We start from the raw sequence: 21,743 nt of genomic DNA on the forward strand, positions 1-21,743 counted from the left end.
TTCCAAAAAAATCTGGCATCACAGTGATAAAAAATGAAAAAGGTGAATTGTTAACAAGTCGAGTCCCATCTAGTTGGCGTATGTGTATTGATTACAGAAAATTAAATGATGCCACTAGAAAAGATCATTTTCCATTACCATTTTTGGATCAAATTTTAGAAAGAGTGGCAGGTCATCCCTACTACTGTTTTCTTGATGGATATTCAGGTTATTATCAAATTCTCATTGCACTTGAAGATCAAGAAAAAACTACATTCACATGTTCTTTTGGAACGTCTGCATTCAGAAGGATGCCATTTGGTTTATGCAATGCCCCAGCAACATTTCAAAGATGTATGCTAAGCATTTTTAGCGACATGGTTGAAAATTGTTTGGAGATTTTCATAGATGATTTAACTATTTTTTGGAGTACATTTGATAATTGTCTTGAAAATTTAGAAAAAGTTATAAAAAGATGTGAGGAAAAAGGTCTTATTTTAAATTGGGAAAAATGTCATTACATTATTAATTCTGGGATTGTTTTGGGACATATTGTGTCATCTCATAGAATTGAAGTTGATAAAGCAAAAGTTGATGTCATTGCCAATTTACCCCCTCCAAAAACCATTAAAGAAATTCGTTCATTTTTGGGACATGCTGGATTTTATAAGAGGTTTATAAAGGACTTTAGTTTAATCTCTAAACCCATTTGTAACCTCTTAACAAAAGACACTGTATTTGAGTGGACTCAAGAATGCCAAAATGCTTTTGATAAAATCATTCGACATTTAACATCAGCTCCTATCATGCAACCTCCTAATTGGTCTTTACCATTTGAAATCATGTGCGATGCGAGTGATTATGCAGTCGGTGCAGTATTGGGTCAAAGAAGAAACAGTAAGTCTTATGTGATATATTATGCAAGTAGAACTTTAAACAATGCTCAAATGAATTATTTCACAACTGAAAAAGAACTACTTGCTGTAATATTTGCATTAGATAAATTTCGTTCTTATTTGATTGGATCAACGACTATTGTGTTTACTGATCATTTTGCTATTAGATATTTGTTGACCAAACAGGATGCAAAACCACGACTGATACGATGGATTTTGTTGCTCCAAGAATTTGACATTGTGATCAAAGATAAAAAAGGAACCGAGAATGTTGTAGCCGATCATTTATCGAGACTAGTAACAACCAATTAACGATAATTTTCCTGATGAACATCTATTTTCAGTTACTACTACACCTTGGTTTGTTAACATAGTAAATTTTCTTGTGACAGGAAAAATGCCACCGCAATGGAGTTCTCAAGATAAAAGAAAATTTTTGAATGAGGTAAAAAAATTTTATTGGGATGATCCGTATCTGTTCATGTATTGTCCGGATCAAATTTTTCGGCGTTGCATACCCGACAATGAGGTAAGTAGTGTCATTAAATTTTGTCATTCAGAAGCATGCGGAGGACATTTTTCTTCAAAGAAAACAGCTGCAAAAATCCTGCAGTGTGGATTTTATTGGCCCACTTTGTTTAAAGACACCCACGAAATCTGCAAGATCTGTGAAAATTGTCAAAAATTGGGTGCGATTTCAAAAAGAAACATGATGCCTTTGAATCCTATTATTGAAATTGAAATCTTTGATTGTTGGGGAATAGATTTTATGGGACCTTTTCCACCGTCGTTTGGATACTTGTATATTTTAGTTGCAGTTGATTATGTTTCCAAATGGATAGAGGCAATTCCATGTCGAACAAATGATCATAAAATCGTCATCAAATTTTTAAAAGAAAATATTTTTAGTAGATTTGGAATTCCTCGAGCCATGATAAGTGATGGGGGAACTCACTTTGTTAATAAACCATTTGCTTCATTAATGAAAAAATATGGTATTACTCACAAAGTAACTACTCCTTATCATCCTCAAACAAATGGACAAGTTGAATTAGCTAATAGGGAGATAAAGCAAATTTTGGAAAAAACTGTTAACTCAAATAGAAAAGATTGGTCTCTGCGACTTAATGATGCACTTTGGGCATATCGAACAGCTTTTAAAACATCATTGAATATGTCTCCCTATAGGTTGGTTTACGGAAAACATTGTCATTTGCCTGTGGAATTGGAACATAAAGCTTATTGGGCGATCAAAACTTTAAATTCAAGCATGGATGATGCCAACAAATTGCGTAAATTGCAACTTAATGAACTTGATGAACTCAGAAATGACGCGTATGAGAATTCAAGGATTTATAAAGCAAAAATCAAATCATTTCATGATAAAACAATTCTTAGAAAATCTTTTGAGATTGGTAAAAAAGTTTTGCTTTATAATTCTCGACTTCACATATTCCCAGGAAAATTACGATCAAGATGGACAGGCCCATATGTTGTAAAGCATGTGTATACTTATGGAGCTGTGGATATTGAAAATCCTAAAAATGGTGATGTTTTTAAAGTAAATGGACAAAGGCTTAAACCATTTTTAGAAAATGAAATCTTTAAAGAAGAGTTTATTTCCCTTTCCGATCCTTGATTTTTTGTATTGCAATTAATTTTGTTTGTTTTTATTTCAGGTTTCCTTAATCTTTTTATTTTCCCGGTTAAATGGCGGATAACGGTACTCCGTGGCTCTCATAGTCGGTTTAATCAGTTTCCCACAATTGCTGATACAAAAAAAAAATCATTTCTTCTCATTTCAAAATGGATGAAATTCTCTCAAAAATTTGTAAATATTTTCCCTCTGTTTCTGAAAATGTTCTAAGAAAAATTTATGCAAGTAGGTGTGAAAGATTGAGATTGTTAATGCGAAAAGGAATTCCAGAAGATATTCGTCTTGTAATAGAAGCTAAGGTCTGATTAGGAGGAGAAGTTCAACAGTCATTACTCATTCGGTATATGCCTGGATTAGGAACAAGTACTTATGCGAAAAAACGAAGGGCCAAAAGTTTAGGGGGTTGTCATAAATGTGCAAGATGGACTTGTGACAAACGATGCAAATCTTTGGGATATGTTTCCAATAACAGAGAAGATAAAATTGGTTTTATTAACATAGAAGGCGTTGAAGCCGTTTCTGGACGTAAAACCAGAGGAAAATTGTAAGCCACAATCACACTACTGTTTATATGCATGTGTGTTATTATTGTTTTTACTGTTTATTCTATTTACAACTGTGACCCATGGTTTTGTCATGATAACATATAACCCCTATAAAATATCTCATCTTTCTCTCTATTTTCGCAGACCAAAAAGAAAGTAAAAACATGGCTGGATCCTCGGCACAAACATTGAAAAATATTTGTGTATTTTGTGGGTCGAGTTCTGGAAAAAATGAAGTGTTTGTAGAAGCAGCAAATAATCTTAGAAAGATATTGGCTGAGAGAAAAATTCACTTGGTATATGGGGGAGGTAATATTGGGTTAATGAGATCTGTTTCAACATCTGCACATCTTGGAGGTAGTCAGGTTTTGGGTATTATTCCTACAGCTTTAGCTGAAGGAAATATTATAGGTGTTACGATTGGGGAGGAATTAAAAGTTTCTTCAATGTATGAAAGAATCACCAAAATGATTGAAAATTCTGATGCTTTTATCGCATTACCAGGTGGTTTTGGTACATTAGAAGAAATTTTTCACACTGTTTCTTGGGCACAACTTAATATCCATAATAAACCTGTGGGCTTGTTGAATATCAATAATTATTATGACAGTTTGTTGACATTTCTTGATAAAGCTGTGGAACAGAATTTCATTTCAGAAAATTCACGAAGGATGCTCATCTCTGCTTCGACTGCCGACCAATTAATTGATGATTTGGAAGCTTTTGTTCATAAACCTGATCCGATGATAGCAAAGATCAATTGGTCGCAATCAAGCAGTAAGAAAAGAAAGTTGGATCATTGATTCAAAAGTCGTGGATTGGTTTGCGTTTGTTTCAGTTTGTTATCTTCAATAAAATTCAAGGTGATATCTCTTTCATTATGTACTCTTTATTAATAGTTATTTTGACATTAGGGACAATGTCATATTCTGTTTGGGGGGAGAACAAACTTATAAAAAAAATATTAAAAAAATTTAATAATAAAAAATATATATTTAAAAAAATATATTATTTTAAAATAAAACCATGTTTATTGATTGTATCTTAGTAATTTTTGCAAAAATATCATACATTACATGTTTGAAAGGTTTAAATTAGAACATGTATTAATCTATTTAAGGATGTTTAAATTTTTATTTGAAAAAATGTCAATTTTAATATTCTGATCAATATAAAAATATGATTTATGAAATCTTTTTTAGTGATTAACCATTGTGATAAAATCAGGTATTAAAGTATATGGCCCAAGATATACCTTATAAGAGTGCCTAAAATTTTAAACTCACACATATTTTGTGAGTGAGTGGAGAGGACTGAGAAAACAGCTTTCGAGCTTTTATTGATCATGAGAGAGGCTATCTATTGTTTAGATCTTGAGTCTTATTTTAAAAAAAAAATGATATTTCCCGAAGAAAAAAAAACAAAAAGAAAAATATTGAAGATCTATGTAATTTTTAAGTTATATGCTACGACCCATATATCTCTAATAAAAAAAAAAGAAAGAAAGAGAGAAATTTATTGTACAAATTAAATAAATATGTGGTCAAGAAGCATAAACTTAGTCTGATTCCATGATGTTATGAAAAAAAATCAGAAAAAAATATATAATAAGAACAACTAGATTTTGAATCAATGGATTTTCTATCTTTTGATTAGTTTGGCTCGTTTGTCTGTCTGCATTCTGTAAACCATTTTTCTGAGCATTTATCTGTATTCCAACTCCATGAGAGAAATCGTTGCCATAAATTGAAACATTTATTAACCTGTGAGGATATGGAGTTGAGACTCTTACTAGGAATTTCTGAAGGCCGTGTACATTTAACTACCTGAAATAAGCTTTGAATTGATCATCTCAAATTATTTCATAAATTATAATTATGATGATCTTGATATAACTTTGACAGTTTTCAAATTTAATTTAAACACTTAGATAGTTTTGATTACATTTCTATTTAAATTAATCAATATGTTTTGTATTGCTATTAACGCTTAAATTGCTAGGGACTAGCAATAAGCTGGTTGGGAGGTGTGATAAACATAAAAATTGTACATTAATTAAATGTTTTATAATATAAATATATAGTTTTTGTTTTATTAAATGTTTAAATATTATATGTTTTATAATAAATTGTATAAAATATAAGTTGTTGTGTAATTACAAGTTTTTACTATTTTTTACAGGTTCGATAAAACAAGAATAAACTTGGCGTTGCAAATGGGATTAAGATGATTCTTGGACCTGTAGAAAGTTGATTATAATATCTACAATATTGTTGACAAGCATGAGATAAAAATCCTCTCACAATTGGGATCAAATTAAGCAACAAATAAAGTTACCAAAGGAGTGGCAGTTTTACCATGCTCTAGTATTTTGACCATATCTCTCAAATTACTTGGTCAAATGGTTTGAAAAAAATACCACAACTAGACAACTCAATTATCCACATGTTTCTTTTTATGTGAAGAAGCAAATTCGGAGAAGAAGATTTTCAAAAGTGATGTGTAATATAATATAATATCTTGGAACACCAATGAAGACTTATGTGTAAAAAAATAATATTTTATTTGTGGTTGTCTCCCCAAATTTGGCTATAAATAGGGGTGCATTGTAATGTATTGAGATATCCCTCATTCTATGAACAAACCTTTGAGTTCATAATATTTCTCTCTATATTTTTCCTTTATTTCTTCATTTAAATACAATTAGCATGTTAATTTCATATTCAAAGTTTTACACTTTGAATAATGAATAGCTAACTTCCTAAAGTTGAGATGATAAGGTGAAACTCTTGGCATGATAATAAGGTTATTAAAAGGTAAGAATCTATGTTTTATATTATTTAATCATTATTTATTGTTTATGTTATATTTATTTCTTTAAGCATTTTTATACCCTACTTATAAGTGGGAGTTTTGATTTATTGTTACTATATGTTACACTAAATTCTTGGTACCATTTATATGTTTGTTTGGTTTTACCAACCATTTAAAGTGGATGCCTTGATTTATTATATATCAGTATATCATATTATTAATTTCTTGCTACCATTTAAATGTTAGTTTGGTAGTGGGAACCTTGATTTAGTGTTTACAAATATATATAGCACAATAAATACTTGACAACATTTATAAGTTTTGGTATATATTTTATACTTATAAGAAAATAGTATATAACATAATATAAATATGATTATTTAATATATTGGAACCATTTTATTAAGTGGATTTCAATAATGTTCATTAATGTTAACTTTATTAAAATATCAAGAGTGGATCCTCTAATCTCAACTACTTAAATTAAAATTTGAACAATTAAAAATTATCAATTAAAGATTCAAACAATTAAAAGAAAAACAAAAACAGAAACAAAAACAAAAAGACATTGTAGTGGACTTGTAATTACCGTAGCTTCCCTGTGGATACGATATCGGACTAACCGAATTATACTACTTGCGGACAACCTGCTATTGGGAGTGCAACAATCAAAGTCACAACACGTTCATTTGAGGAATTTCCTAGATATCACAGATACGGTAAATATGAATAATGTATCTGACGATATTATTAGACTGGGTTTGTTTCCATTTTCTCTCATGGACCAGGCAAGAGGATGACTCAAATCGCTTCCCTTGGGTAGCATCACGACATGGCAGGAGTTAGCAACGAAGTTCCTTGCTAAATATTTTCCCCCTGCGAAGTCTGCACAGTTGAATATCGAGATCAGTACTTTTAGGCAACTGACTTTGAGCAGCTGTATGAGGCATGGGAACGGTATAAAGAGGTGCTGAGAAGGTGTCCAAATCATGGTTTTAAAGACTGGGTACATATTGAATTATTCTACAATGGTCTGAATGGGCAGACACGAGGAACTATGGATGCAGCAGCTGGTGGCACAATCTTTGCCAAATCTCCTGATCAAGCTTATGACTTGCTTGAGCAGATGATTATTAATAGCTACTAGTGGCCGTCTGAGAGGTCTGGAGCAAAGAAGACAGTTGGAGTTTATGCTGTGTATCTTATTACATCACTCACTGCCCAAGTTTCAGCATTGACTACGCAGATTGCAGCTATTAATAAAGTGAGCACATCAGACACTGAAGGTGCACAAGTTGTTGTTGAAGAAGCACATCTTCCTGAAGAAGCTCAGTATATCAACAACTGGAAGTTTGGTGGCTACGGAGGATATTGAGGTAACCCTCCCCCTAATACTTATCATCCTGGTTTAAGAAATCATGAGAATTTTTCATTTGCAAATAATAAGAATGTGTTGAATCTTCCACCGGGGTTCAATACATCAAAAGGGGAAGGAAAGCCTTCGTTTGAGGATTTAATTGGGACGTTTGTTGCTGAATCTAGTAAGAGGATGGCTAAGACTGAGTCTCGTCTAGATAGTATGGAGACTCACTTGCGAAATATGGGTGTCAAAATGAAATCTTTTGAGACACAGATTGGAAAGATGGCAAATGCATTGAAAGATCAAAACAGAGATCAGTTTCCTAGTAACGCTGAAGTAAATCCAGGAGAGCAGTGCAAGGCAGACACCTTGAAGAGTGGTAAAGAACTTGAAGTTGAAAGACCCGAGGAGACAGTGGAAAACGAGAAGATAGTTGAAGAAGAAGATGAGTGTAAGGATAGAAAGGAGAACAAAATGAAGGAGTCCAAGTTTGGAGTTGAAGTTGAACAGACTCCTATACTGAAACCGACCCTTCCATACCCTCAGAGGTTTAAGTCGAAGAACATTGATGATCAGTTTGCAAAGTTCTCAGAAATTTTCAAGAAGATTCACATCATTATTCCATTTGCGGACGCGTTGGAACAAATGCCAAACTATGCAAAGTTCATTAAAGATGTGATGTCTAAGAAGAGGAAGCTGCAGGAGTATGAGACCGTGAAGCTGATCGAGGAGTGTAGCGCCATTCTGCAAAAGAAGCTACCATAGAAATTAAAAGATACAAGGAGTTTTACTATTCCTTGCTTTATTGGTGGTACTCAATATAGTAGAGCTTTACGTGATTTAGGAGCGAGTATTAATCTGATGCCATTTTCTATTTACAGGGAGTTGGAGCTTGGAGAGGTTAAACCAACCCATATAACCTTGCAGCTTGCACAGAAGTCTCATGTATCCACTTGGGATCGTTGAAGATTTACAGGTAAAAGTGGATAAATTTATTTTTCCTGCTGACTTTGTAATTCTAGATATGGAACAAGATCACGATGTTCCATTAATCTTCGGGAGACCGTTCCTAGCGACTGGGAGAGCATTGATAGATGTGCATAAGGGAGAACTCACCTTAAGATTTGGTGGAGAAGCAATTGTTTTTAATATCTATAATAACATGAAGCGATCAAATGAGGTAAGTACGTGTAAAAGCATTGATGTTATAGACTCATGTTTGTCTCTTGATTGTGCAGGAACTAGGGATCCCTTGGAGAGATGTTTGGTTGGTGCTGTTGGAACTACTGAGGAAGATGATTGGGAAGTAAAAGAGCAACTTTTGGCTCTTGATGGTTTGCAGAAAGAAAGAAACAAGGATGCACAGCTCGAGGATTTGAAGGTAGAAGAGCAAACAGAGGTAATATCATCTTCTCTTGATTTGAAAGAGTTGCTAAGCCAACTTTGCTATGCATTCTTAGGTGAGAAGTCGACATGTCCGGTAATCATCTCTTTCTCCCTTACTTGTGATGAAAAAATAAACTGTTGAGAATGTTGAGGAAGTTTAAAATTGCATTAGGATGGTCAATTTCTGATATTAAGAGAATTAGTCCCACCATATGCATGCATAAAATTTTGATGGAGGAGTCGTATACTCCTTATGTGGATCACCAGAGGAGGTTGAATCCAGCTATGAAAGAGGTTGTAAAAAAATTAGGTGCTGAAAATGTTGAATGCTGGTATGATTTATGTTATTTCTAACAGTAGTTGTGTGTCTCATGTGCAAGTAGTGCCTAAAAAGGGTGGAATAACTGTGGTAAGAAATGAGAATGATGAATTAATATCTACTTGTACTGTGACTGGTTGGCAAGTATGCATTGATTATATGATGTTAAATAATGCCACACGTAAAGATCATTTTTCATTGCCTTTTATTGATCAGATGCTTGATAGACTTGTTGCTTATTGTCATTATTGCTTTTTAGATGGTTATTCAGGTTATAACCAGATTGCTATAGCACCAGAAGATCAAGAGAAAACTACATTCACGTGTCCCTATTGTTGGGACATCGTGTTCTCGCACCCAAGACGCAGCGGAAGTTTAAAAATTTTGTTCTTGGGCGTCGTGTGTTTAAAAACATTCATAGGGTGTTTAGAATTATACCTTTGCGTTCTTAACGTTTGGACTCCAAACTATTCCGATTTTTACGCGGAGATAGTCTTTTTTGTAAATCTCTACGAACGGTTGTTCTCCTTTGATCGTCTAATTGGGTCCATGATCAGAAACTGAATTCTTTGTTTGGATTGCACTAGTAATTCCAAACAATTCTTGCGTTGAGATTGTAATCTCCGAATTTCCAAAAGACGGAAATGGTACGACGATGTAAGAACCGCGATTGAAGAACAAAAAAGGGACAAGAATTTTTTTCCTTTTTCCTTCCTATGGCCGAGAGCTTTTCAACCAAGGGAGGAGAGGTTTTGGAGTGGTTTTTGTGTGCAATTTTCATCATCCAACAATGAGCCCTAATGGTGTATTTATAGAGTTATACTCCTAATCTAATTAGGAGTCCCTCTCCCACAAGGACTACAATAATTTCATTATATTTAAACTCCCAAATAATTAATATATAATGTATTTATTAACATTTAATAATACATGATATAATAATATCATATACACATATTTTTTATCACCATATAAAATAAATACATGTATATGTATATTAAATTAAATAACTATTATTTAATTTTTAAACTAACTTATTGGTTAATTTAAATTCTAGACTCCTCTAGAATATTTATGAGAATTTGTGCATGTTAGTAGTCACTACTACTAGCACAATCATTTAATTAGTAAATTCTCAATTCACTAAATAACTCCGATCGATGATCCGAGAGCGTCGATGTGTCAAGGATACAAATCTTGTTCATATAATGAAAATCGAAAATTTCGAAGATCAAAATTTTCATTTGCCAAATTTAGAACTTACCATATATGGCAGTTACCATATTTGGCAGCTGCCAGTTTTAGTGAACTCCTTCAAAAAACAGGCAGTTCCACTATCCTTCTTTATTTAGAAATTATGCTAACTTCAATTTCTTCCATTCTATGGAATCAACTCATAAACTCCTTTATAAGCTTCCTGTTTGATCTCCATCAAACTATAATCGCCAAATTCCAACTCTTTGAAATTTGAATATCTCAACGGGAACACATAATCCGATACTTGTGTGACCCTCAATGGTTCAGGGATACAGCTAGCCGTGGGTTCACATCTCCATGTGATTCAGAATAACATTTATTTTTATTCGGGTTTACCCTAGTTAACCACATTCTTTACATCAACACCTTGATCAAAATTGTCAGTACTCATTTATGATCGCACCCATCGGATCATGGTATGAGCGTCTAGTAGCATCGCCCCATGATCCCCTAGGTATCACTGATAGTGCCTGCAAGAACCTTTAGTCATGGTTAGTGTACAGTATGGTCCCTTCAACACATATATCCCGATCGAATCTGCAACCATTGGTATATCGAGAGTTGTATATAAATTCGATAACGATGTGATTTATCTTTGAGTACTAACAGTGGCATAGTATGTGCAACTAGGAAAACACCTTTCCCTAAAGCACATTTCTTGCTCTGGCCAGAGACTCCTTGCATTATTAACTTATCAAATCACATAGGATATCTTCACCCGTAGGCGAACGGTGAATCCTCTACTACAATGCATTTGCTCCTACGTATTTCGAAACTACACCCAATCTTGCCACCTGATGACCCTCGATGGAGTCGGTAAACGGATCAAAGTGCATGCTAGTACGTATAGCCCCTACATTGTCCCGGGTCAAAGGACTAATGGTGTACAATCATAACTTCGGACTATTCCACTTGATAAGTGGGAACCACTTGGATAGTCCGAGGGAGGGTTGTTCAGTGCTATCATCATATGATCACTCATCTATGTGAATGGACATCTCCATGCCCTTGCCGATGAAACATGACGTTTGCACCACAGATGTTAGTCTCAAGCTCGAGCGACCTTTATCCTTATTTTAGGCGGGTGATTCGACTAGGAACCTGTTTAGAATATATGGTACACTTCCTAATGAGTTTCATGATCTTACGTTCCGATGCAGACCTCATGTTACCTATTGTATATTCTAGGACTTTATCTATGCAACTTGAATTAGTACACAGATAAAGTATAAAGCCATAATCAAATAAAATCGTAAAATATTATTAAAATAAAGATTGTTTTACATTAGAGTCAATAAAAACCCTAGCCACAAGTTGAATTGCCGGACACCTACTCTAACAATCTCTCACTTGCCTTGTAGCCAACTACCCATAGATCTTAGACTCATTGCTTCGCGATGCTTCTCAAACAATGGTCATGGCAGGGGCTTCGTAAGTGGATCAACAACGTTATCTGCAGAGGAGACTCTCTCTACCGATATGTCTCCTTTTCCCACAATCTCCCGGATTATGTGGAACTTCCTCAGTATATGTTTGGATCGCTGATGAGACCTCAGTTCCTTCGCTTGCGCAACGGCATCGGTGTAGTCACAGTAGACCGGGACTGGATCAACTGTTTGAGGAATGACACCCAACTCTTGCTGCAGTTGATACAGGAATGACACCCAACTCTTGCTTCAGTGGTCGAATCCTCTGTGGTGTCATGCTTGGAACTCTTCCAAGAGACAACACCATCATTGAGCTTTAATACAAATCCAGGGGTTGATTTCGAATCATCCACATCTGAATGGAAGCTAGAATCAACGTAGCCTTCCAATTTTAGTTCTCCACTCCCGTATACCAAGAACAAATTCTTAGTTCTTCTCAAGTACTTATGAATGTCCTTTACAGCTTTCCAATGTAGTAGATTTGGATTCGACTTATATCGCCTTGCAACACTCAGTGCATATGCAATATCAGGTCGAGTAGATATCATACCATACATAATACTGCCTATGGCAGACGCATATAGAATGTGGCTCATGGTTTCTATCTCTTCATCAGTCTTAGGACACATAGACTTGGATAGATTCACACCATGAGACATTGGGAGATATCCTCTCATGGACTCCTCCATAGAGAATCTCCTCAGTATGGTATCGATATATGTGGATTGGGTGAGCCCTAGCATCCTTTTGATCTAGCCCTATAGATCTGTATTCCTAATACATATGATGCTTCACTCATATCCTTCATTGAGAACTTACCAACTAACCATACTTTAGTTGACTGCAACATCCCTACATCATTCCCAATGAGTAGTATTTCATCAACATAAAGAACTAATAATGTCACTGCACTCCCACTAACCTTTTTGTATACACTAGGTTCCTCAGGATTTTTGGCAAAATCAAACTCTTTAATAGTGTTGTCAAATCTGAGGTTCCAGCTCCTCGATTCTTTCTTGAGTCCATAAATGGATTTCTGAAGTTTGCATACCTTATGCTCACTTTCTATTGATGCGAATCCTCCAGGTTGAGATATGTAAATATCTTCCTTAATATCCCAACTAAGGAACGTTGTCTTCACATCCATATGCCATATTTAATAGTCATACCATGTTGCTATGGCTGGCAGTATCCTAATGGACTTGAATACCGTGACTGGAGAAAAGGTTTCCTCATAGTCAATACCTTGTCTTTGAGTAATCCTTTTTGCTACCAGTCTAGCTTTGAAGGTCACCACCTTCTCATTCGCTCCAAGTTTCCTTTTGTAAATCCATTTGCATCCTATGAGAACAATTCCCTCAAATGGATCTACTAAGGACCATACTGGATTCGAATACATGGAGTCCGTATCTTACTACATGGCTTCAAGCCATCTAGATTAATCGGCATCAGACAATGCTTCCTTGAAATTTCTTGGATCACTTCCAGGAATGGGCTCACCTTGGCCCTCTTTAAGAAGCAGGCTTAGGCGGTATTGAGATCCTTTCGGATCTTCTGAGAGCTTGTGTTTCTTTGATTGGCTGTTGGGTGTGGGTTCTGCTATCTGTGTAGTAAGTGGTTCTCGAATCTCATCGAGTTCTATCATCCCTCCTTTTCTATCCAATAGAAACTCCTTCTCTAAGAAGGTGGCATTCCTTGAAACATACACCTTTGTTTCACTGAAATAATAGAATTAATATCTAATAGAGTTCTTCGGATATCCCACATAGTAGCACAAATTGGCTCTACTATCCAATTTGTCTCCAACTGCCTGCTTCACGTAAGCAGAGCATCCCCATATTCTTAAGCAAGAATATTTGGGCGGCTTTCCCATCCATATCCCATATGGAGTTTTATTCACTGTCTTTGTATGGACTTGATTCAACAATCTCGCCGTTGTTTCAAGCGCATATCCCCAAAGGGATGGCGGTAACTCAGTGAATCCCATCATAGATCGAACCATGTCCATCTCGTCCGATTACAACGTTCTGACACACCATACAACTGGGGTGTGGCAGGCGGAGTCCACTGTGAGAGAATCTCATTCTCTTTAAGGTAGTCTTGAAATTCAGTACTCAAGTATTCTCCATCTCGATCTAATCATAGTGTTTTAATAATTTTTTCCTAACTGTTTATTTACTTCTGCTCTGAATTCTTTGAACTTTTCAAAGGCTTCAGACTTGTATTTCATCAAATACACATACACAAACCTCGAATGGTCATCGGTAAAGGTGATGAAGTAGGAATGACCATATCTCACGCTAAAACTTAGCGGGCCACACACATCTATTTGGATCAAATCCAACAGATTATGTGCACGTTCCACTAGCTTGTGAATCTTTCTTTGGGAAATATGTCCCAACCTAACGTGCCACAAATGTGCTTGGTTTAGACTATATTGTTTTGTTTTGGTTGTTGTTGAAATCGTGTTTATTTGTTGTGCATCATTATGCGAGTTTCATTCACTAAGCAACTTTTGCATGTGTATTTGAATGTCAACAACATTTAACATTTCCTCAAACTGTCTCTACAGTTCATTTGACATAGAACCAAGCATATAACACTTTAACTTGCATACTATGGTCCCACCATCTTGCATGCTTTGTCAGTTCAGCAAGACTGACATTAGTGTGAATGCTATTTTCTCCGAATTTAGAACAATTTTCCCAGCCAATCTTGAAAATTAGTGTTCAGTTAGCTTGTTTTAATAACAGATATGAATTACGCGACGAAATCATAAATATACTGATATGGAAACAGAATAAACGTTACCGACTATTTTGAAATATTTTGTAAGACGTAAAATATGGACTTTTGTTTTTACGAATCGCCTCCCACTATTTTGACATTTTCACCACCCTCTAATGACAAACGAGAAATCCAATTTCCTTAGTGAGCATGCAAGGCCCAATTGTGAAATTATGATCCCGAATAATATCAGCCAATCATAACTTCCAAAAGGTAGAGCCCGATTGCAACTCCCTGCAACTCTTACGTAATTTTGCCTCACGTTTGAGAAGAGTCCAATAATATGATCTCCTTTCTCTTCACGTGTCGAGCCCGCCCGCCCGCTGCTTGATCCGATCGGGCTGCGGCGAGCATCTGCCCGAAACAGTTCCAGGCAGACCAGATTTTTTATTTTTTTTTTCAAAAACAGATTTTTCAAAAATAATTTATAGGGGCTTTTTCATAAAAATTCTTACGCGGTTAGAAATAATAAACTCAACAAAATTTAATTAAAACACACGATTAAGAATTACCTGCTCTGATACAACTGTTGGGACATCGTGTTCTCGCACCCAAGACGCAGCGGAAGTTTAAAAATTTTGTTCTTGGGCGTCATGTGTTTAAAAACATTCGTAGGGAGTTTAGAATTATACATTTGCGTTCTTAACGCTTGGACTCCAAAATATTCCGATTTTTACGCGAAGATAGTACTTCTTGTAAATCCCTACGAACGACTCTTCTCCTTTGATTGTCTAATTAGGTCCACGATCAGAAACTGAATTCCTTGTTTGGATTGCACTAGTAATTCCAAACAATTCTTGAGTTGAGATTGTAATCTCCGAATTTCCAAAAGACGGAGATGGTGCTACGATGGAAGAACGGCGATGGAAGAACCAAAAGGGGACAAGAATTTTTTTCCTTTTTTCCAATTCGAACAAAAAATAAACTGAAGCCATTTACAATATATAAATACAAACACCCAAAAATGTATCTCCGCCACCCATCTGTTTCAAAAAAAAGTAACATCATTAACTCTATGACAAGATTTCATTCATATGAGCGTCATTTGAAGAAGCTTGGAAAAGGGGTTATCCATTGAGGCATTCGGACAAACATGATCATGAATAATTCTATGTTGCAACACTGAAATCTAAATCGATCAACTTCCGAGCCAATGGAAATTTGAACACAAAAAAATTGAGAAACAGATAAATTAAACAAGATTGACTGCATACCTGCGGCGAAAATGAATCCAAGAAAGAGAGAAATGAGTGACACTCGTGGAATGGAAGTGGCGCACTTCAACTGTTTCTACGGTATTGTCTCTCCGCTCAAACATGTTTATCTACTTCCAAAATATTCGAAGAATAATAAATCTCTATCCGGCCCTCAAAATTTCATTTACTCTGAAAATGGAATCTTTAGTTTTTTTAAAAAAATAAAAAATTCCGATTCATTTTAAAACAGATTTTGATTTAACCTCTTTACTTAGATGTTAGAACTAGAATATTGTAAAATCTTACTGTGTTGCAATTTGTTATAAATAAAACAATCAAATATTTATGTTCATACAAAAATATTAAAGGAACTAGCTTCAAATAAGGGGAAAATAGGAAAACCGGAGTGACAGAAGTGTTTATTAAAAAAAATAGTGAATTTAATTTATCTTTTTATCCTTTGTTTTAAATTTGTTTAAAAATTAATTTTTTCATTAGTGTATTTAAATTTTTATTTTAATTTTATATATAATAAAATCTATAATTTAATTAAATAAAAAAACTTACTCGACTCAATCTTTCCCATCTTTCCCCTTCATTCCTTATCTTCACAAAACATCCTTATCTTCTCAACCTTCCTTGTATCCTGCATCCATTGTTATGGTTTTTGGCTAACAATTAACTACGAGTCTACAAGGTATTCCTCTGTAAGAAATCCAACGAGACAATCACGTATTGGTAAGAAATTTATTTTGAGATGTGAAATCATCTGTTCTCGACCTAGGTGTGAATCTGGGTCGAGCTCTTCACACCAAGTAGATTCGCTGGGTCTCGTCGTTGCTCGAGCCCTGGGTCGAGTAGTGTGAAGAGCTCGTGTGGTCGAGCTCTTCACGACCCAGGGTGAAGAGCTCTTCACCCTGGGTCGTGCGCTCTTCACCCTGGGTCGAGCTCGACCCATCTCGACCCAATTTAAAATGAACACACACGGTTTAATTTTAAATTTTGACAACTAATAATCTTTTTGTTTTTTGTTTTTTTCTGCATATTTACTTCCTCACTAAACTTGGAAGGAATCAGTTCTTTGAATGCGAGTTAACTTTAGGATCAAGATACATTTAGATCTGTAGGAAGATTGTATCATTTTTAAATGAGAAAGAGATAGAATATTTGGTGCAGTATACTCAATTCGGTAATTTAATTTTATGTGCTAAGGATTATAACAATTCCAATCAATTGTTATGGTTTTTGATGAGTAGGAAAAGTTATGACAGTGGAAGTGATGAATTTTGGATGATATATCGTAAACGACCTTTACGATTTTTATTGTTAGAGTATTGTTTGTTAACTGACCTAAATTGTTCAAACTTTTATCCTATGATACCCGAAAAAGATGAATTTAGGGAGAGACATTTTGGTGGAAGTGACTGTATAGGTTTGGGGGATTTTGATAGATAGAATTGATGAGTATGAGAATGATTTAGGGGAAGGGATAGACATTGAGAAGGTGAAATTGGCCTGTCTTTTGTTCGTAGTAGGTGTATTAGGTAGACAAAGAAAAAATAAAAATGATACAGTGGATTTAGAATGAATTAGATTATTAAATAACTTTGATAGTTTTATAAACTATCCCTAGGGTAGAATAGTTTTCGAAGAAGTAATTTATGGACTTAGAAAAGATCTTGAAACTAAGTTCAGAAGCTATGAAAATTTGGTAGCACGCCGTGGGAATGATCCAGATTTCAGTAGGTGCGGTAGCTTCCATATAAGTAGATTTATTCATCCTTTACAGGTAACTAAATATTGTTCATTAAATGAAATATTCTCGTTCTCTAGATTTTGGCCTATGAATATTTTCTAGCAATTGCTGAAGTGTTTGCTAGACGTCGGGAAGGTCCCAATGTACCGATACCTTGGATGTGTCATTGGTTGACTAGGAAATGGAGTAAAAACCATTCCCCTTCCATGGATTACGTGAACAAAGCATTTAAAAATGTATATACCAAGGTAAATACAAAATATTCATTTTATTTACTTTTTGTATTATCTAATACATTTTTCATTAACAGTTAACTAATTTCATGTTTATTGTTAATGATTAATATAGGATATTTTGGGGATGCTCATTCCCACCATGGAAGAGCTGTTGTCTGTGCATTATATGACTGGCAATTTTGTTGATTCTAATAATGTGATAATCAATCACATTACAGAGTTAATTTGCCAGGGTATCAAAGTAGTTTGCACTCAAGATCCATTGGAAGATCCAGAGGATGAATTGGGTGTACAGACTGAGACTGAGGATCAACCGTTTCTCTAGCCATTCACATATACATACTCCAAATCATCTCGAGATAAAGTCAGAAAATCTTCTCTGCCATCTCGTAGTCCTTCACACATGAATCAACCTTCTCCTCCATTGACTCACATGAGACATACATCTATGCATAGAGATCATACATCTCATGCAAATATGTATGAACTTCGTTTCACAAGTTTGGAGGATAAAGTTGGGACGATACAAAAGTACCAAGCCGATATAATAAATCAATTGAAAAATATGCATGACGATATCTCGAGTTTGAAGGATATAATTGGGAGATTACCTTCAATGAATGCCAATGTTTGTAAATTTTATCAATATTTATATGATTTTTAATTTTTTGTATGAAAAATGACAAAATTGTATGTATTATTCTCTCAGATCAAGGCGAGACATCAAGGCATAGATATGAAGATATTTCATTTTTGAGAGTAGATGAGGTGTATCCAAATATTTGACTTGTGAGCGATCCGTCTTTGACTCGAGCTTTTGAAAAAACTTCGGGCCATAAGTTAAGATTGTTCACAGTGAAGGAAGAGCCTATGACAGACGAGGAACCGTGTCATCATCTTATGAATGATATGATGTCTTTGACTTTTGAGAAAAGAGCTAGAATGTTCGCCAATAGATCGTGGCCACGAGTAAGTGCTGAGATTAATTCTTGTATGGAAAATACGAGGATATCTGGGTTGTGTTCGTCCTACGATAGCTCGTGGTTTCGTGTATTGCGGATACCTGCTTCTTGGTTGACTGAGATAGTAAGTTTTTTCTTATTTTCTTTTTGTTTTTTACGTTGAGTTAGTAATTAACATATTTCACTTTATCACTTTTAGCATATTCAAGAATGTTGTCAAGTGTTGCTCCAATTACAAAGGACGTACTCACATTTAATGTCACATGAGGTGTCATTGATGGACGTGGATTTTCATCAGCTAGTTTCGAGTGCTTTCAATGAGGGTGGAGAGAATAATATAGAATTTTTGATATCCTATGTGAGAGCAGAAATTGATGAGTGGCCGGTTATTCCATGGAACAAAGCCAAAATAATTTTGATACCCTTTCATCTTACTGGGCATTGGGTTTTGTTAAAGGTTTTGCCTAGCCGTAAGAATATCACAATCATGGATTCAGACAGCAGCGTAGATAGGTCGGGCAAGACATTGCATAAACTTATTAACCCTTTCTCCATTATGCTTCCACATATATTGGGTGTTGATGCTTCGGAAAGATGAAGTATATTTATGCCAGAAAATTTTCCTAATCAAAAAACCAGGTTAAAATTTTTTATTTTAAAAATTATTATTTCATTATTGTTCAATGTATATCAATGTATATTTTAAGTTTGTTTTTTCATTGTAGCGGTGAATGTGGAATATACTATTTAGCGACAGCAGCTTATACCATGTTTAGGGAAAATGCTTATCAACTCAACGATGAGAAGATTGAATAATTTAGGCATTACTGTTGTTGTTGTATTTGGAATAAATTATGGTCGTTGGATTAAAACATTTATATGATACTTTATATTGATTTTAAGTTAATGTATGTGATCCATACACTCAATCTATTTTAAACAATGAAAATTGGTTCGATTCATTGGGTCGAGGATGTGGTCGTGTAGGTATCTATTTTAAACCATGAAACCAATTCACGTTGTCGTGTGGGTCGAGCCAGGGTTGTGTGGCTCGACCCACTCGACCCATTTTTGGGTCGAGTGAGTGGTTATGGCTCGACCCAATTTTGGGTCGAGATAACGCTCAACCCACTCGACCCAATTTTGGGTCGAGTGGCGATATACAATAAACATTAATTTCATATGCTTCGATAAATTGGGTCGAGTGGCGATATACAATAAACATTAATTTTATATGCTTCGATATATATTCAGTAAAGTGAATATGTAATGAAATTTGTTATGAATTTTTTAGTTTCTATTATTATGAATTTTAGTGGAATTATAAAATTTATTAAAAATTTTAGTCGAGTATAAATTCAACCCATATTGTTAGAATAAGAGATACATTTTTCTCATTGTTATGAATTTTTTAACTAACATACTTAAAATATAATATATAACTCATATTAAAATGTTTGGGCGTTAGAGCATTGAGAGGACCTTTCCCAAGTACGAGAGGACCGAGAAGGACGCACACAAATAAATTTTTTTATATATATTTACATTCTAATCATATATAAAGTGAATTATATATTATAAAATGATAAAAATTCAAAATCTCCTACCCACTCGACCAAAATCGACCCAAACCCTAAACCCTAAAAAAACCCTAAACCAAACCCCTAACATCATCACTCGACCCACTCGACCCAAAATTGAACCATTTACCACCCGCTCGACCCAAACTTAAAAATCTACCGCACACATTACAATCTTGTCCACTCGACTCACTCACCACTCCCTCGAACATCGAACTCAAGATGGCCCAGCTCATAAACTTGATATCCCCGACCAATATTAAACCTTTCACATAGAATCGACTCTACAGTTGGAGTGAAATTTGTTGTTGATGCGATGGATGCATTTCGATACCTTGAAAACCAAGATGTAGTCAATGTCTGGAAATAATTTAGTAGTTCAATGATTGGAATTGTCTTTCTTCACGCAATCTTGCATTTATTGATTCAAACACTATTAATTGTCATAATGTTATACCGAGATCTTGGGCTATATGCTCGAGTTCATCGATCCAATGCATCACTTTCATCCAAAATCTTTGCAGCATCGGGATATATTTTCTTAAACTTTTCGTACTCCAAGTCAAAGTCGATTTGGTTGTAAATTTTTGCTAACCGCATAAACATTTCGGTACAACCCTTCTTTTTGCAACGAATTTTCATATTTTGTGACAAGTACCATATACAATTACCATGAATTGCATTTTTGTAAACGTCTGCAACTGCAGCAATGATGCCCGGATGTCTGTATGAGATAATCACCAACTCTTCCTCATCAACCACTATTTCTAAGAGCTTCGTCAAAAACCAACTCCATGAAGCAATGGATTCTACATCAACAACAGCCCAAGCCAAAGGATATTGATAAAAATCTCCATCTTGTGCTGAGGCCACAAGTAAAGTACCGTCGTACTTTCCTTTCAACCATGTACCATCAATAGATACGACTTTTCTCATGCATCTATATCCTCTTGCACATGCGTCATATGCTAAAAACAAATACTTGAATCTATTATGCTCATCTACTACTAAATCTATTATACTATCAGGGTTCATTCTCTCGACCATTTTCAAATATGAAGGTAGAAGACCAAAACTTCTTTCAGGATCACCTCTGAAGATATCATGAGAAAGTTGTTTGCCTTTCAAGGCTTTGTAATAGGTAATGTCAACCCCTTTATTCCGCATCATTGTCATAATAGATTTTGGTTGAGGAGTTTTCTGTTGTTCTCGAAAGTTCTCTACCAACATATCAAAAACGACAGATGAGCTAGCTTGTCGATGCCTTTTACGCATTCCAGTCAAGTCACAATTGTGTGTGTTGCAGTATGTACGAATCACAAAATCTGTTGAGTTCTCGTGTTTTGAAGTCCAAATTCTCCAGCTGCAACCTTTATTCACACAACGAACCGAATAGATATTTCTAGAAGATTTGACAATTTCAAATTCAAAAGACGAGTTCAAAGCAATTTTGGATAGCACTTTCTTCACTTCGATCTTGCTTGAAAATCTTTGACCAATAAATAAGCTTGAACCATCGGTAAATGAATATGTATCAGCTTGAACATGAGTCTCAGTATCATGATCTACACTCATGTGGTGGATGT

General features: G+C 35.0%; 1 protein-coding gene and 1 long non-coding RNA gene across 4 annotated transcripts in view; one reads left to right on the forward strand and one right to left on the reverse strand.

Moving 5' to 3' along the window:
* The window catches only part of LOC140973497 (ribonuclease E/G-like protein, chloroplastic), a 26,338-nt gene extending 10,506 nt beyond the window's left edge, over positions 1-15,832 (reverse strand). For both annotated transcript variants that reach the window (XR_012174638.1, XM_073436356.1), the window contains exon 1: positions 15,642-15,832. The gene's annotated coding sequence lies outside the window, so the exon portion shown is untranslated. The remainder of the gene's footprint in view (positions 1-15,641) is intronic.
* An 853-nt stretch (positions 15,833-16,685) lies between these two features.
* On the forward strand, positions 16,686-19,607 carry LOC140972173 (uncharacterized). Of its 2 annotated transcripts, none has more exons than XR_012174449.1 (3): positions 16,686-17,412; positions 17,457-18,701; positions 18,777-19,607. It is a non-coding gene; the product is annotated as an uncharacterized lncRNA (long non-coding RNA). The 2 variants fall into 2 exon arrangements; XR_012174448.1 differs by having other exon boundaries at positions 17,457-17,627; positions 17,728-19,607.
* Positions 19,608-21,743: the final 2,136 nt, after the last annotated feature.

Source organism: Primulina huaijiensis, chromosome 3 (assembly GCF_012295235.1).
Source record: "Primulina huaijiensis isolate GDHJ02 chromosome 3, ASM1229523v2, whole genome shotgun sequence".
NCBI lineage: Eukaryota > Viridiplantae > Streptophyta > Magnoliopsida > Lamiales > Gesneriaceae > Primulina > Primulina huaijiensis.